The 14,441-nt window shown below is 45.8% G+C and overlaps 1 protein-coding gene and 1 long non-coding RNA gene across 2 annotated transcripts in view; both read left to right on the top strand.

Moving 5' to 3' along the window:
- The window catches only part of ACD (ACD shelterin complex subunit and telomerase recruitment factor), a 43,693-nt gene that overhangs the window by 377 nt on the left and 28,875 nt on the right, over nt 1–14,441 (top strand). The window lies entirely within an intron of this gene.
- Nucleotides 3,450–6,860, top strand: LOC146338951 (uncharacterized). Its single transcript, XR_014784735.1, has 3 exons — nt 3,450–3,738; nt 4,940–5,027; nt 5,850–6,860. It is a non-coding gene; the product is annotated as an uncharacterized LOC146338951 (long non-coding RNA).

Raw genomic sequence — 14,441 nt, 5'->3', positions numbered from 1 at the left:
TTACAAGAGTTGTGGTCCAAAACATCTGGGGGGGCCCTAGGTTGCCTACCCCATATAGCCCAACACTGGGCACTGGGTTGGGAGAGAGAGCCCACACACAGGTAAACCCCACCTGAGTGGACACAGCCCGTCTTCTGTGGTATTCATGTTGCACCAGGCAGACAGTACTTTATTCTGAACTGGAGTTGCAGTTATAATTTAACTTTATTTCTTAAAACATAATTTTGTTTATGTTTGCGCCTCAATTCATTTGTGGTGAGCTAAACATGTCTACTTGACTAGTATCACACCTATGATGATTTAATTAAAGGAAGTCACACATTGAATTGCCCTTTTCCTAGTAAAATGTGTTGATGAACAAGAGGGCAGGGAGGCTTTTAGTACCACTAACAAAAGACTCCCCACTTTCAAACAGTTTGAAACCTCTGTTCTAAGCAATGTGGTTCCTTAACAGTGCAATCCTATGCATGTTTAGACAGAAAAAAGTCCTACAACTCCCAGCATGCCCCAGCCAGCATGCTGACTGGGGCATGCTGGGAGTAGTAGGGCTTTTTCTGTCTAAATATGCATAGGATTGCACCCTAAGAAAAGCTTTTTTCTACCAGCTTTGTGGAATTCATTCCCACAGGGTACTGTTTTGCCCACTGATTTTTTAAAAGGACTATAGAAGTTCATGGTAGGTAGAAGCTGTAGGTTTTCCAACTTAAAAATGCCAAGTGCTACATACTGAAACCCCTAATATTTTATGTAAAATAAGGGCGCAATCCATATTTTATATTTAAAAAGTCCTACAAGTCCCAGCCAGCATGGCTGGCTGAGGGATGCTGAAAGTTATAGGACTTTTTTCTGGCTAAGTGTGCATAGGATTGCACCCTAAGTTATTCAAAGTAGACATGCTTGCATAAATGGCAAGTGTGCATGTCTGTAATTGTGCTATTTTAGGTTTTCTGCATGATCAAGAGATATTTGGATTGTTGATGACCATGAGAGCTAAGAACTTAAGGAAGGAAGGAAACGTAAGTTTCTTGATGTGCCGAAGAAGCTTCCAGATTCTGCATTAGATTAGGAGCTACACTTTATAATTCACAGCTGAGAACACAGCAAGACATGATGTTGTTGAATGATTACAGCTTTCTGAATTATTTTATTAATTACCCTTGACAAGAGGGTCACGTGACCTGCAATGCTCCAGGGAGTTTATAAAGACAGAAGAGCACAGATTTTTTAAAAGGACTGAGTGAATGGTGTTGATCAATAGCAGAGGCTTTGTACATTATTTGCTTTGGCGTACAGCAGATGTTTTCTATGGGGACAGTGTGGATAGTTTACAGCAGTGTTGACCCTTTGTGGTGTTGACTCACCAGAACTTCATCATAGTGTCTGTTTTTGGCAGTATTCAGTTCTAGGATACTGGTATGAAATAATAGAGAGGAGAGCGCCTTTAACAGTGGGTAGAAAGACACTGGGGCCATCCAGAGGTGTTAGACTACAACTCCTATCATCCCCAAAGCCATGCTGGCTAGGCATGATGAGAGTTGTAGTCCAGCACCTCTGGAGGGTGCTGGGTTGGGACATGAGCTTGTGTGTATGGGATGGGACCAGGATAGGACGGGGCCTGTGTTACAAGTTTGTGCTATGCCCCCCAAAATGATGATTGGACTCTGCCCCCAGTAGCATTGCATACAACCCACATGAACAAACTGAAGAAGAAGAGAGGGGGAAGCAAGCCCGTTCCTTTATCCTTTGCTAAGACAGGTGCTGGAGCCATCTGTCCGGTGGCCCATATAACTAGAACTGTCCTGTACCTCTGGGTGGGTACGGCCGTGAAGCAGAAAAAGCACACGTTCAAGTACATTCTCCCACTCATGGCGTTGCCTGAGTTGCTAGCCACACTAGGAATTACTGCTATGCTGCTCAGAGCAAAAGCCTTGGATCTAACTCAGAGGTCCTTAATAATGGTGGCTGGTGGCTCTGATTTCAGTGGGGCTGTGAATCTGGTCTGGGTTTCAGTCAGAACCCTAAAAGAGCTATCCAAGGTCCTGAACCCAATTCCCCAAATTAGTGCAGAGCCTTGGTAGCTCCTTTAGAGTTCTGACTAGTCCTGACTGAAACTCAGAGCAGATGCACAATCCCACTGAAATTTTATTTATTTATTTATTTATTTATTGCATTTATACCCCGCCTTTCTCCCTCTCGCAAGGAACTCAAGGCGGCTTACATTATCCTCCTCCTCACCGTTGTATCCTCACAACAACAACCCTGTGAGGTAGGTTGGGCTGAGAGTCTGTGACTGGCCCAAAGTCACCCAGTGAGCTTCCATGGCCAAGTGGGGACTAGAACCCGGATCTCCCGGCTCCCAGTCCGTCACTCTCACCACTACACTACACTGGCTCTCTCATTTTTAGCTATTTGAATTGTTTTTAAATTGGAGCCACCAGCCTCCACTGGCCCTTAATTCTTGTGCATCTGTTAGAATTCCTGCATGCCTGGCAATGCTGACTGATACCCATGCAATGGGGAACATGGGGCGGGGGGGGGGGAGCTTCCAGGTCAGAGGTCATGACATTAAAGCACCCTTGAGTCTTGGCAGGTCTGTGTTTAGAAGCTCTTTTATCAGATGCAAGAAATGTCCTCCTTAGTTCGCAGGCTGATATAATATACATACGCATGGGTGCAGAGGAAACAGTAGGAATAAACGAGCACAAAATATAAGAAATACAGCTCATGCATTCCTTGACCTTTTGCCCCCACTGTTTACAATCTCCCCACCCACCCTTGTATCCCCGAGTGTATATCATGTATCTAGCAACTGAGGATAGTGTTTCATACATATGATCAGCATCTGGGGCCTTCCTCTGAGTGCCTCCTGTGAAGGAGGCTCGGAAGGTGCCATAAGGGAGAGGGCCTTCCCAGTGGTAGCCCCCCCAACTCTGGAACAAGCTCTCCACTAAGGCCTGCCTGGCACCAGCACTGTCATCTTTTCAGCACCAGGTTAAGACTGCCCTCTACTCCCGGGCATTTAATAGCATATGATGAGACACTTATGTCAGCTGGCTTGAACAGGTCTGTTATTGAAATTGTTTACTAAAATCATTTTTAGCTATTTGAATTGTTTTTAAATTGTGTACGTTCAACAATTTTTAGACTATGTTTTATTATAAGGTTGTAATGTTGTATAATGTTTTAATGTTATAGTTTCTATTTTGGTTTTTCTGTGTGTGAATTGTTGAGAACAGCCCAGAAAGCTTTAGCTATTGGGCAGTACATAAGTAAATGAATAAATAAATATATTACATTTGATATGATATGAAGTTTTCTTTAGCCTATAAAGGGCACAATAAGGCTACAGTCTTATACCCACTTACCTGGAAGTAAGCCCTGTTCGACTCACTAGGAATTACTCCTAAATAGACATGTATGGGATTGTATTCTAAAACTTGCTGTAACAGTTCAACAGGCTCGTCATCTGGAATCTCCATATACAGATTCTTATGAACATTGGACATTATTTCTAGCAATGATCATGTGAGAAAATATGCCTGTGGCATCCAAAGCTCACTGCTGCCCAAGGCAGGATACTGACAGAGCCCTTGAGAGTGGCAGATGTGGACAAGATTCCTGAGACCTGTTGCTCTGGGTAGAGGAGGGCAGTTACCTGCAGGGTTGTCATTGCGAGGATAAAATGGAGAGGAGGAAGATAATGTAAGCTGCCTTGGGTACCTTGCAAGAGGAAGAAAGGTGAGGTATAAATGCAATAAAATAAAAAATCTACCTCAAGTCTTTTCCCCACTTTTCTTGCTAAGTAGAGTAACAATGGAGGGAGAGAAGAGGACTGATGAACATCAGCTTCCCCAGCATTACTTTTGAGGAGCCTGCGTAGTGGTGCTCCCTTTCCTGCACCTGTTAGAATCCCCCAGAATCTTAGGGAGATCATTGTTTTCCTTTCTTCTTCATAGTCTCTCTCACCTCCTTGTTCTCCACCATGTCTCTTCACTCATTGCACTCATGTCCTGCTTGTGGGCAGCTGGTTGGCCACTGTGTGAACAGAATGCTGGACTAGATGGACCCTTGGTCTGACCCAGCAGGGCCCTTCTTTTGTTCTTATGTTCTCTTGGCTGCATTGTAGTTTCACTTCTACATAAGACTAGAGTCTGCTGATGAAGTGGCCTGTAGTCCATGAAAGCTTATGCAACTGTGGCCCTGCAGATGTTGTTGGACTACAGTTCCCATGATCTACCACCATTGGATATGCTGTCTACAGCTGATGGGAGTCTGCAGTCTGACAACATCTGGAGGGCCACAAGTTGCCCACCCCGGGCCTTGTGCCCTAATAAATGTGATCATCTTTAAGGTGACACAGGACTCTTTGTTGTTTAAGAAGCAGCTTAGCTCTGTCCCTTCTTTGCACTTTTCCCCTTCTTGCCCCAAATGTCAAAGCCAGGGGGGATCTTCATGACAATGGAATGAAAAGTGCGTTGGAGTATTATCCGGTTTTTCATGGAATTGGCTTTGGTCCGAGACTCAGTTTATGCTTCCGCTCCTTGAAATCTTTAAAAATAGGAATGGAACAAAGTTGCCAGGAGCAAGGCTACAAACCTTGAGTCAACATACCCCTCCCCAGTGCCACAAGATTGTTTAAACGTCATGAATTTTAACTTCTTTTTTTAAGTTTCTTGATGCTATTCCTTTATTTATTTTTCGATCAAAGCCTTTAGATCTTTTTGCCGTCACGTTGACATTTGCCAAGTTTTTCTACCACCACAGGGGTTGGAAATGGGCTTTTTAAACATGAAAGAGATTTTTTCTTACAGTTTTATTGCATGCACTTTTCTTGTTTGATTTTACACTTTAGAAGACTCTACAGGCTTGGCACGGCTAGTTCAGCCAGAGTGTGCAAAGTGCTTTGCAGTTGTTGTTTTTTATCTCATTTATCCTGCAGAGTAAGAACATAAGATGACTAAAGATCCAACTAAGACAGCATCCATTTTCCCACAATGAGCAACTGGATGCCTCTCGGGAGCCCACAGGCAGGTCATGGGAGGCAGTTTCCCTTTCCATCTGTCCCCCGTCCCCCCCAACTGATATCCAGTGGCATCCTTGCAGCGGGGGGTGGGGTTCATATATTGATCATGGCTAATACTGTGATAGCCTTAGGAACATAAGGTGAAATCCAGGTTAGTCATGACTACCTTAAATCCCATTCATTACAATGGGTTTACTCTAAATTGGACTTGTGTTGGATTAGACCCATAGGAAGCTGCCTTATGAGCCAGACCATTGATCCATCTAGCCCAGTACTGTCGACACTGACTGGCAGCAGCTCTCCAGGGTTTCAGGCAGGAATTTTTCCAGCCCTACCTGCTGTGGATCAGGGATCGAAGCTGGGGCCTCCTGCATGCAAATCAGCCACGGCCCCTCCCCTCTGACCCTCCAATCCCATTTTAAAACCATCTTGGCTAGTGGCTATCATCACTTCTTGTGGTAGCGAATGCCATACGCTAATTCCGTGTTGGGTGAAGGTGTCCTTCCTCTTGCCTGTCCACAATCTCCAGCCATGCAATTTTATCGGGTGGCCCCACGTTCTACTGGCTGTCTGCTGAGGGAAGCTAATAAACGGAGTGAGTTCCGTATCTCCCCCGCCCAACTGGAGGCTGAAGGTTGCTCGTTTTTAACGTGCAGCCCTGCTGTACAACAGCTTCTTTGGATGACCTTAACTGGTTTGTACTTTTGTGAGGAGGACCTCATGCTTGAAGGAGGCTGTGCTGTTGTGGGGTTGCGGGGGGAGCGTGCAGAGAGTGTGTGGATGCCATTTGGCATTAATGGGAACATTTCGGTCCGTTCCCCTGCAGGATTTATTGGAAGCTGTGGTCCTGGCTGATACAGTGACGGGGCGCAAGAAGTGAGCTGTATCCCCACTCCCCACCCCGGCCTTTCAGCCTTTGGCAAGATAATGTTGTTTCCAATGGCTCCAAATGCTCTCTCATTCTCTTTGTTGTGGGCATGGCCAGTGCCATAAACGGAAAATGGACGTCAAGAGCACCAGGCTCAGACTTATCAGTGCAACCAAAGCCCGGGGAATAGGGCTACTTCGGCTTCCTCACGTTCTCCCTCCATTGTCTCCCAAGCAGAGCCGGCCCTATCATTAGGCAGAGCGAGGCAGCAAAGATTACTGCCATGCACTTTACACGGGGCTGCCTGTGAAGACGGTGCAGAAGCTGCAGCTCGTGCAAAATGTGGCGGCCAGATTGATAACAGGGCCCAGAAGGTCCGAACATATAAGACCAAGTCTGGCCTGCTTGCACTGGCTGCCTGTATGTTTCCAAGTGCGATTCAAAGTGCTGGTTTTAACCTATAAAGCCTGACATGGCTTGCGACTACAATACCCGACGGAGCGCCTCTCCCACCATGAACCTACCTGTATCCTATGCTCACCATCTAAGGCCCTCCTCTGACGCCTACACTGAGGGAAGCTCAGAAGATGGTGACAAGGGAGAGGGCTTTTTTGTTGGTGGCCCCCAAATTATGGAATGATCTCCCCCGCCTGGCACCAACATTGGTATCTTTTCGGTGCCAGGTTAAGACCTTTCTCTTCTCCCAGGCATTCGGCAGCATATGATAAGTTTTAATCCATCCTGGAATGTCTTATGGTTATGGGTGTTTGCTTTTGAGTTGTTCTAGATATATGTTTCTTTTGTGTATATTGTCTGTTCATGTGTTTTTTATGTAAATGGTTTTTACTCTCTCTGTATTGTATTTTTAATGTTTTTAATCTTTGTAAACTGCCCAGAGAGCTTCAGCTATTAAGTGGTATAGAAATGTAATAAATAATAAAAAATACTACGAATAAATGGTGTTTACTCTATGGTGCCCTCCCCAGGTCCTTCTTCCTGAGCCCTTTTGTTGGAGGGACAGAGTTGTGTGTGTTACACGGCCTGTCCTGCACTCCCTAAACTACTCACTGCTCTCAGGGGTGATGGAGGGTGTTGTTCTGTTGCTAGTGTTGAAGTCAGGTTCAACTGCTAATCCAGTTGGCTTCTGTACATGGAATGGGGGGCTCCATCATGTCCTGGCAGCAAAACGTCTTGGGCAGCCCCTGCTTTTCGTGTGCCCTCCTGACTTAACACTGGGAAGCTTGCTGCTGATGCTTCCCAGTTACGGAGGGAGAAAGGCAGGTGCACAATGTATGAAGGGTCCCTGGCTGTCTCTGGCATACTGAAATCATTTTTTTTTTTTAAATAAAAGGTGCTGGGGCTCATAGACTTCGAAGTGCACCCTTCTAAGATATGTGTGCATGTATGTATGCAAGTAAAAAATTGACACAGGGAGTGTGCAACAGAGGAAGCGGAAGGAAGAGTAAGGCGAGCTTAACGGAAAAAGAACATGCGTTGAGTTCAGTTATGTATACTTACAGTGCAATTCTAGACGTGCATAGTGTGGTGTAGCAGTTAGAGTGTTGGGCTGGGGCTTGGAAGATCTGGGTTCTAGTTTCCATTTGACCACGAAACTCACTGGGTGGCTTCGGGCCAGTCACTGATTCTCAGCCTAACCTACCCCACAGGGTTGTTGTGAGGATAAAATGGAAAGGAGGAGGATTGTGTTCACTGCCTTGGGTCCCTTGGAGGAAGAAACGTGGGATATAAATGTAATACTAAATATGTATTTATTTCAGTTCAATAGTAAGTCCTATTGAGTTCAATGGGACTTACCCCAGGTGCGTCTGTATAGGAATGCAGCCTCAAAGGCTTGGTTTCAGCAGATGAGGACAAAGGGGTTGCACCATAGGAAAAGTGGGGTTTGAGGAGAGATTTGAAGGAAGGGAGAGAGAGGGGGGCATCGCAAAGGCATTCTGGGAAGCAATTCTAGAGTCATTTGAAGGAGCAGAAGATCTCTGGATAGCTGAGGATGATAAGTGTTGGAGAAGTGAAGGGATATACTGGGATTTAAGAGGGGAGAGTTGGGATAGGGGATGCAAGGCCACGGGGCAGTTTGAAATGTGTGATAAAGAGCAGCGATTGGATATATGGAGTGGGAAGAAGGAAGTGCTTCTCCAAATGCCCACGGTGTTGCCAACTTTATTGTTACTCAGTTGCACGAGGCCTAAGCCCTAGCATCAAATAGAGGTCCTAGTGCAGTCTCCCCCAACATGGTGCTCTCCAGACTTTTGGCTAAGACTGCACTGCATCCTGGCTCAATTTAACCCCTGACCAAAATTTGCACTGTGCACCTTCCCCAATCTGGTGTCCTCCAGTTGTTTTGGATATCAAATCCCCAAATTCCTGACAATTGGCTGTGCTAACTGGGGCATGCTGGGAGTTGTAGTCCAACACATCTGGAGGGCACCCGTTTGGGGAAGGCTGCCCTACAAGCCCTTCAAAATCCTCCTGTGGCTGGAATGACACTGGAGTGTCAAGGCTGCAAGCACCAATGGCACAACAGCGCAAAACAGGTCAGGTGGGGGCTGAGGATCTCAGCCTTAAGAAACATTTTAAAAGGGACTAGGAACTTGATCAAAGAAGTAAAAGAAAGCTGAGATTCCCAGGAAACTGAGTTCAGCAGCGGGCATGAGTTCCCATGCTTACATGTCAGTTTTGCTGGGCTGGTGGGAGTTATAGTTCAAAACATCTGGTTAGGGAAGGCTGCTCTATGTTGTCTCCCAGTTCTGCAGGGCAAGCGTACAAAATTTGAAACCGTAACTTGGTGGGACCCATCTCCAACCCACCTTGTGGTCAACTAGTACAGCTTTCCCCAACTGGGTGCCCTCCAGATGTGATGGACTACGTCTCCCACAGTCCTCAGTCTTACTGGCTGAGCAAGTCCAACAGATTTGGAGGGCACCCAGTTGGGGAAGGCTGATCTTCTAAAATACCCTAACCCATTTGCGGTGGGTTAGGGTATTTTAGAAAATGTTTTTATTGTAGAATTTTATTGTTTTAAACTGTTTTATTATATGCTGTACATTGCCCAGAGTGGCTGGGTGACCATAACTTGGTGGGACCCATCTCCAACCCACCTTGTGGTCAACTAGTACAGCTTTCCCCAACTGGGTGCCCTCCAGATGTGATGGACTACATCTCCCGCAATCCTCAGTCTTACTGGCTGAGCATTGTGGGAGTTGTAGTCCAACAGATTTGGAGGGCACCCAGTTGGGGAAGGCTGATCTTCTAAAATACCCTAACCCATTTGGGGTGGGTTAGGGTATTCTAGAAAATGTTTTTATTGTAGAATTTTATTGTTTTAAACTCTTTTATTATATGCGGTACATCGCCCAGAGTGGCTGGGTGACCAGCCAGATGGGCGATTAATAAATTTAATAAATAATAATAATAATGATCTATTACCCTACGGTGAAGGCAGAGTGGTTGAATCTGCTGTGTCTGTGAGGTTCCATTCCAAATATTTCAGTAGTTCGGCTTCCAGGCTTATCCCATGATTCATTATCCCATGATACATAGAGGTGATGCTTTGTCCTTTTCAGAAGCCACACCAACTCAGCGTTTAAAGAAATTACATCCATTGACTTGCAGCAATGGAGACCCTGCCTCTGGCTTCCTCATGCTAGAGCAAACCGGGACATGGCTGACAGAAACAATCCTGGCTTTCGAGCAATGAAATTGGTGGCTCCCCAGAGGGAATTCATCTGTCTCAGGATTCAGAGATGGGTCGTGCTGATTTCCCAAGAGGGACCTTAGGCTGCACCTGCACAGGGACAAATAAATCGTTTTAACCTTGGCTGCACACTGATGTACAAGCACCCTGTGTGAGATTTGTGACATGCCACAGGTGGGCTGTATATTGTGATGACCTATGAACCACAGAACTTCATGTTCTGTGGTGGAAACTAGAGCAAATAGTCGTTCTGCTGCAACGCTGGCATCTTTGTGGTTTCACAGCAGTTTGGGATCATTGTGCATGAAACAGCTTGATTTTAGAGGCTCCATCTACCCTGCACCCTTTTCTGCTACCTTCTGGTGCATCGGGCTGGTGGCTGCAGGATTCAGGTCGGAGAATCCAGCTTGCTCTGGGTTTACCCTTAGCCAGAAGCTTCCATTCTCACCATTTATTCATTTATTTATAATATTTATATACCGCTCCACATCTAGAACATATTTCAGAGCGGTGAACACAAAAGATAAAACAGTAAAAGAGTAAAAAGATTAAAACACCACATTAAAATTATACTTTTTAAAAAGAAAGTGGCAATAAAAACTGTGACTGGTCAATTAAGGGATTGGAACAGTGCTGTTTTTAGGAGACTCCGGAAGCAATGCAGTGTTGGTGCCTGCCTGACCTCCAGGGGCAGGGAATTCTAAAGAAAGGGGGCCATCACACTGAAGGCGCTTCTTCTGCTGGACTCCATATGGAACCAACCAGGAGTGAGCCCTCTGATGACCTCGGTGACCAGGCAGGTTGGTAAGGGAGAAGATGCTCTCCCAGATGCTCGCCTGAGAGAGCGCCTTCTCCCTTGCCGATGACTCCTGCAGCCTGACAGTTTTTTATATGCTGGGTTGGGTTCAAGCACTGAGGGCGGTTCCACCTTGGCAGTTGGTTGAACTTCTTATCATCTCTGCCCAGGACATGGGTTGCAGGAAGCGCCATGGATATCTTGCCCCATGAGGCTGGTGCCGAGCTTGTCTGCATTTGCTGTCCTGTCAGATGTTCGGCCTGCCTGAAGTCAGCAACTTAGCAGATGTCTGATGGAGCTAAAAGTGCTCTTGCCATATTGTCTTCTGCACTGCACAAACATTATTTTGTTGGGATAGTTATCACAGGGCTCGTATTGGGGTGTGGGAGGTCAAGATAGGCCCTTACCATGCAGCAGAGTGGAGCAGAGATGCTTTAGGCAGTTAAATGCAGGGGAATAGATGTTGGCAGGTATGGATGCCTGAATGGTGCAGTGAGTCATTTTAAAAGTATTGGCCCTGGCCAGCGGTGTAGCGGTAAATTTGCAGGTGCTTATCATGGCAGTCCCCATAGCCACCCCCCAAAGGTGAGTCCAAAATTGCAGGCAGCTGTGCAGATCCATATCAACAACTAGTTCTTACACTTTCCATCTCTACCAGGAGCAGGTCTTTTGTAGAGCGAAGGGGTCTTAATTGCCCTTTCAAAACCAAGCCACCTCAAACTACTTTACAACAAGGGAAAATTCATTCCCCACCCCCAGCTACTGTAGGGATTCAAGCTAAGCTCAGAGGGAACTGGGAAGTCTCAGGGGGCTGGCAGATGACCTCAGCATCCCTGCTAATAAAATATTGAAAATAAAACTGCCAATACCACACTGCCCTTATACAAATCTATGGTACAACCACACTTAGATTACTTTGTACAGTTCTGGCCACCACATGTAAAAAAAGATATTGTAGAGCTGGAAAAAGTGCAGAAAAGGGCAACTCAAATGATCAAGGGGCTGGAGCATCTCCCCTATGAGGGAAGGTTACAACAGCTGGGCTTGTTTAGCTTGGAAAAAAGGAGGGTAAGGGGAGACATGATAGAAGTCTACAGAATTATGCATGGTGTGGAGAATATGGATTGTTGTTGTTCAGTCGTTCAGTCATGTCCGACTCTTCGTGACCCCATGGACCATAGCACACCAGGCCTTCCTGTCCTGCGCTCTCTCCCGGAGCGTGCTCAAGTCCATATTCATTGCATCAGTGATGCTATCTAGCCATCTCATCCTCTGCCGTCCCCTTCTCCTTTTGCCTTCAGCCTTTCCCAGAATCAGGGTCTTTTCCAGAGAGTTTTCTCTTCGCATTAGGATAAGGAGATGTTTTTCTCCGTTCCTCAAAATACTAGAACCCAATGGGTTCATCCCATGAAACTGATTGGTGGGGGATTCAGGACAGATAAAAGGAAGGGCTTCTTCACACAGCACATAGTCAAACTATGGAATTCACCACCACAAGAGGTAGCGATGGCCACCAATTGGGATGGCTTTAAATTCCTGGACAAATTCCTGGAGGAAAAGGCTATCAATGGCTGCTAGTCCTGATGGCTATGTGCTACCTCTAGTAATCAGAGGCAGTATGCCTATGTACTCCAGTTGCTGGGGAACATGGGCGGGAGGGTGCTGTTGCACTTGTGTCCTGCTTGTGGGCTTCCGGTGGGCAGCTGGCTGGCCACTGTGTGAGCAGAATGCTGGGCTAGATGGACCCTTGGTCTGATCCGGCGGGGCTCTTCTTTTGTTCTTAATAATAAAGCTGGAGCTACGTCCCTGGGGGCCTTGGTTCCACTACACCATTGGCTCTAGCATGCGCTGGAGGCTGCTGGCTCTGATGTCAGTGGGGCAGAGAGACCGCTGCGGGTTTCAGTCAGAACCAGTCAGAACTCTAGAGGAGCTCTCCAAGGTGTTCCGCAGCTGCAGGGAGCTTGCTTCCACCACTCCCTGCTAGGAAGAACACTGGAGAGCAGAAGGGATGTGTGATATTGCCCCATGCATCTCAGCCAGAGGATTAAGGGCTGCTGGTTCTGTATGTATATATGTATGTATTAGTGAGTTTCAGGGATTTGGGGGGGGGTGTTACTATCTGTTGCTTGTAAGCTGCTTTGAGAATCATTTGATTGAAAAGTAGGATATAAATCCTCAAAATAAATGAAACAAATTCAGCATTTATACCTTGCCACTCTAACAAATACTCAAGGTGACTTATAAATCAAAATAAAAGTAGTACATCATTAATAAAACCAACATGAATAACAGTGCAATCCTATACTTGTCTACTCAAAAGTACATCAAGTTCAATGGGACTTTCTCCCTGGTAAGGGTGCACAGGGTTGCAGCCTAGAAGGCAAGAGCAGAGGAGACGACAGCCCAAAGATGCTGTCATCTCTGTTGGAATAAAACCAATCTTTGTTGCCCATCTAAAAGCGAGCAATGACTGAGCTGAGCAGACCTGTCTGAGGAGGCTACACCACACATTACGCACCACAGCATATTTTGCACACCATATCTCTGACAGGGGGAGGTGAACTAAAGTGGAGCCTTTGAGCATTTCTACACGAGGCTTTTATTTCATGCTTGTGATTGGTCACTCACAGAAGTGTGCGGGTCCTTTACATGACGTCATCAACCTCCAAGGCATCTCCCCCGCTTTCTGACCTTTATCCCACGTTTTAAAAGATCAGGGATAACCCAATAAGGAACGCTGATCTGATATATTGGCAGTGTGTAATGACGGAGTTGTGCTATAACTACAGCACCATCTAGTGGCTGTAAAATGAAACATATAGAACTTGCTGAGAAAGATTTTAATCTCACAAAGAATCCAGAAGCAGAAGCCCTGGTAAGTTGCGTGATAAAAAGCCTGGTGTGGTGAAGCCCTTAGAAGAGGAACAAAGTTGTCAGCTAGGCTCATATGGAAAGAGCTCCTCCTTGAACATATCTTTCTTGAGATATCCTGGTCTCAGGCTGTTTAAGGTTTGAAAGGCCAAAACAAGTTGAAGATGCTGACCAATGAACGGTAAGCTCAAGCAAAGGATCTGAACATATCCTTGTAGTAATTTGTTGGTTTGTGATAAATTCTGCTAGGAAATCCTTTCTATTTTCTCACATTGTGATGGCTGTACTGCACCTGCTTTTAAAATCAAGTTGGAAAATAGTTTTTTTGTTGTTCTAACAAATCAAGAATGTGGAAGCAGTTTTAAAGCATAGAAAGCTGGTTGGAGGGTGGGGAGAAGATAAATGTTGTGTCCTTCACAGCTAAAGTAATGCATGTGGCCATCTAAAGGGAGGCCCCATAAAACCGTTATGTTCAGTGTCTAAAATTACTTAGCTGCACCACTGGTCAGAGAGTTCAAATTGTGCAAAAAACAAACATCCTTGCAAGAAAGTCCCTAATGAGACAAGAGACTTTGGTGTGGTCCATCAAGCAGACCAAATGTGTTGGTTAGTTTCGGAGTTTTAAGGCTGCAGTCCTAAACCACACTTACCTGGGAGTAGGTCCCAATGAACTCAATGAAGCTTACTTCTGAGTAGACATGCATATAATTGTGCTATAAATTCCAGCTCTGCTATAGACCTATTGGATGACTTGCATGTGCCCCCTATCTCTAAAATGGGAAGAAGAAGAATAATGATCGACCGCACACCATTTGTGAGCAGACGGATAAGATTTGCAAACAAGCACTGTGAATCTACCTCCTTGAAATGTGCAGGAATGAACCATATCATCTGATTCAGGAGAACTGTGGCTTTGTTACCCACTGTCTCTTTTGCGGGGGTGTGTGTGTGTGTTTCTCTAACCGAATACGAACAAGGAGAACTAGAATGCATGTGGCAACACAGATTCCCGCATCCTAGAAAACACTCACCGGGGGGGGGGGGGGGCAGGGTGTTGGATGCTGAAAGCAATTCAGCCAGATTGGCTGACTGTTCCCCGCAGTCTTGTTTCTGTTCTGCTAATGCACCTCATGTACACAATGCATGGTCTGGTCTGTCACACCCAATT

Source organism: Heloderma suspectum, chromosome 8 (genome assembly GCF_057233095.1).
Source record: "Heloderma suspectum isolate Gila_16-S chromosome 8, 16-S_ref, whole genome shotgun sequence".
In the NCBI taxonomy this organism is placed as follows: domain Eukaryota; kingdom Metazoa; phylum Chordata; class Lepidosauria; order Squamata; family Helodermatidae; genus Heloderma; species Heloderma suspectum.
Note: the sequence above shows the minus strand (reverse complement) of the source record. Positions and strands in the feature narration are given on the sequence as shown.